The 3,689-nt window shown below is 44.9% G+C and overlaps 1 pseudogene; it reads left to right on the top strand.

Moving 5' to 3' along the window:
* The first annotated feature begins 191 nt into the window (after nucleotides 1-191).
* Nucleotides 192-3,689, top strand: part of LOC103203965 — a 14,756-nt pseudogene continuing 11,258 nt past the window's right edge.

The raw sequence follows: 3,689 nt of genomic DNA, 5'->3' as shown, positions 1-3,689 counted from the left end.
GTTCAATTTCTTCTTTTGTGATGGGCCTGTTCAAATTTTTCACTTCAGTCTGTGTTAGTTTAGGTAAGTGGTGTGTTTCTAGAAAACTGTCCATTTCCCGAGGAAATGATTCTTAAGCTGGGTCCTGATATTGTTTAAACAAAAAAGCGGTAGAGGAATATCCAGATTGGAGGACATGGCATGCCCCGGGTATGGAAAGAAGGCTTGTGTCATGGGAATGTGGTGAGTAGGTTGGGGTACGGGCGAATGGTTATGGTAGTTAAGTTTGTGTGTCAACTTGGCTTGGCCTAGTTGAGTGGCTGGGCAGCTGGATGTGGTATTCCCTATGATGAGACTGGTAATCAACTCCATGGTGGAATCTATTGTAAGCAGCTGAGTACCTGCCTTAGAGAATGTGGTCTGCTTCCTGTATATAAGCAGAAGCCTTGGGGAATGGTCTCTAGCTTATGGCAAGCTTGAACCCTGCATGTAGCCATGTCATTGTTTAGAAGCCTGCCATGCTCTGCCAACCTCAGGACTTTCAATGGACTGGAATTAATGTCTTGCCATGTGGTTTGGTAATATCGGGACTGTGCCTTTTTACTTGTCAACCTTTGGCTTGTCAGCCTCAGCAGCCAGCAGCTGTCTGAAGCCTCTAGCTTCAGTGGGCCGGGAGCAGGAGGCAGAGCTGAAGTCCAAGGTTGAGGGGCTTTCACCCAGCACCTAGAGCCTGGCACTTGGAACTTGGATTTATAGCCTCCAAACTGTAAGAGAATAAACTCCTGTTTGTTGAAGCCATCCCATTTGTGGTATATTCCTGTCAGAGTGGCACTAGTTAACCAAAACAATGGTGCAAGATGGGCCAGAACCATGTAGACCATAAAAAAAAAAAAAAGAGCCTTTATCCTTTAGACAAGGAAAGTCTTTGAAATGTTTTAAGCAGGAAATGACATCATCAGATTTGTATTTTGTAAGAATCACCATAGCTGCTTTATGATAGGGCTTCAGAAGGGATGAAGGAGGCCAGTTTTAAAGCTATTTAATTACTCCAGGTGAGGACTAATGGCATCTTGGCATAGAGTGGTAGTAACAATGGAGCACTACAGGCAGATTTGGGGAATATTTAAAAAATTGTATCAACTGAATTTTGTTCAGGATTGGATATAGGGCTGGTGGTGATAGAAATTCTGAAATGAGTGCTTGTTTTCAATCTTGCAGAATTAGACAACTTGTGGAGCATTCATTGAAGTAGATAGTGATGGAATTGAACCAGGTTGGAATTAGATCAGGAATATTGGTCCTTGACATGATGAATTTGAGGCAGCTTTGCAAAATCCAAAATGGAGATTTAGCAGAGTTACGTGGGTGCAATGGAATGGAGTTAAGAGAACTAGAGATGCAAAGATGGGAGTCATCAGTGTTGACATGTTGCGGTAGTTAAGGTTGTGTGTCAACTTGGCTGGGCCTGATTTTGAGTGGCTGGACAGCTGGATGTAGTTATGACCCATGATGAGTCTGGTAATCAACTCCATGGTGGAAACTACTGGAGCAGCTGAATAATTAGCTGCCTTAGGGATGTGGTCTCCTTCTGGTATCTTAAAAGATGCTTTTAGGAAGGCCTTGAATTTCTTGGCACATCTGGATCCTGCATTTGGCCGAGTCATCGTTGGTCTGCCATGTTGTCTGTGGATCTTAGGACTGTTTAACTAGTGACCTGCTGTGTTGCTTGATAATTTTGGGACTGTGCCATTTTACTTGTTGACCCTGGGTTTGCCAGCCGCAGAATCCAGCAGCTGTCTGAGTTAAGAGAAACCTCTAACTTCAGTGGGCCCTGAGCAAGAGGCAAGCTAAAGCCCAAGGTCAAGGGAGCTTTAACCAGCCCCTAGAGCTGGCACTTCAAACTCAAACTTTTAGCCTCCTAAACTGTAAAAGAATAAACTCCTGTTTATTAAAGACCTCCCACTTGTGGTATTCCTGTTAGAGAGGCAGTAAAGAACCAAAAGACACGTTAACAAACACTGGATCCTTAAATGATATTTCCCACTGACAAAGTATATTTGTTAGAGCTCCGTCGGCACTCAACGACCACACCACACACCAGGGTACCCAACAGGAGATTTTATTAAGGAGGCGAAAGGGCGCCTGCACTGAGGAAGGACAGAAGAAGAAGAGGAGGAGGAAGAAGAGGAAGAAGAGGAGAAGAGGAAGAAGAGAAGAAGAAAGAAAGAGAAAGAAGAGAGAGGAAGAAGAGGCAGAGGAAGAGCAGGAAGAGGGTGGTCTTATATAGACCTGGGGTTAGGAGTTTGTACATCAGAGCTGGGGGAAGAGGTCTTAACCTATCAGAGGCTATGTTGCCTTTTTTGCAGGAAGCTCAGTTTCGACTTCCTTTAACTGACTTATGACCTTGGGTGGGGCAGCAGGGAATGAAGAAGAACCCGGAAGAGCCACGCGAGATGGCGTGGCATATCCCTAACAATATTATGATAAGAAAAGTGCCAAGTTTCCTTATCATGGGGTGGCCAAAGAGAGAGAGTTAGCCTGAAACTAAGACTGAGAAAGACTGGCCAGAAAAGTAGGAGGAAATTCAGGAGAATGTGCCATCCTGAAAGCCAAGGGAAAAGAGTTTAACTGTGAACTACTCCTCCTTTCTCAAAAAATATCATTAAGAGTTCAAAGGCATGAGCATAAAAAAACAAACATTGCCCTGGAAAACCAACTCTCAGAACCAGAGACCCCTATTCTTAAGTCCAAATCGTTTCCCATCAGCATGCGTGGCCTGCGCATCCAGTCTCCAGGAGGCTCCATTCCAGCGCCTGTTTCTTTCTCTTGCTGTCCTCCTGGCTTTTGCTCAGCAATAGGTTTCCCTCAGGGGTCATCACAAAATATTCCCCAAGTCTGTCTGTAGTGCTCCATTTTTACTATCACTCTATGCCAAGATGGCATTAGTCCTCGCCTGGACTAATTAAATAGCTTTAAAACTGCCCTCCCTCATCCCCTCTGAAGCCTTTCATAAAGCAGCCAGGGTGATTCTTACAAAATGCATATCTGATGATGTCATTTCCTGCTTAAAACTTTTCAAAGACTTTCCTAGTCTAAAGGGCGCCAAAGGAATGGTCACGGTAAGGCCAGGGGCTGGCGCGGCACAGCCCTGTGCAGCAGGCACTGCAAGTAGGAGGGGCCTTCCAGGTGGAGAAGTCCGCTACCTCGGGAGCCGCTGCTTGGCTTTTACCACGGTCCCTGGCTCGAGCTCCAGGCCAGTGATGGGCTGTTTGGCTCCGGATCAGGAGGTTGGGGGACCGTGGCGCGGGTGTAAGGCTATAACTATGAACCTGGAGACAGCACTAAGATTCAGAAAGTTTTATAGTTTCTTGATCCTCGTAAGAAAAGAAAGGGCGCCAGAAAGCTCTAGAAAGACCGAAAAAGGCTAAGATAAAGTTGAGGACTTCACAAATGTGTGTGAAGAAGTTGATGAAGACCAGTATTTGAAGCTGGTTTAGGCATGCCAGGATGATAACTAGATTGTGATGATGATGATGTTGGCCATCTGGAGGATGGCAGAGAGGTTTTTAATGATACCCTTGAAGACGATGCTCTTTTTATTATTATTATTTATTGTGATTTGGGTGAAGATTTACAGAGCAAATTCACTTTCCATACAGCAGTTCACATATACTTTGTCTCATGTCATTGATCACAGTTTACCACAATGC

The sequence above is a fragment of the Orycteropus afer genome, unplaced genomic scaffold, assembly GCF_000298275.1.
Source record: "Orycteropus afer afer isolate SDZICR_OR568_19922 unplaced genomic scaffold, OryAfe1.0 scaffold00235, whole genome shotgun sequence".
Classification (NCBI taxonomy): Eukaryota; Metazoa; Chordata; class Mammalia; order Tubulidentata; family Orycteropodidae; genus Orycteropus; species Orycteropus afer.
Note: the sequence above shows the minus strand (reverse complement) of the source record. Positions and strands in the feature narration are given on the sequence as shown.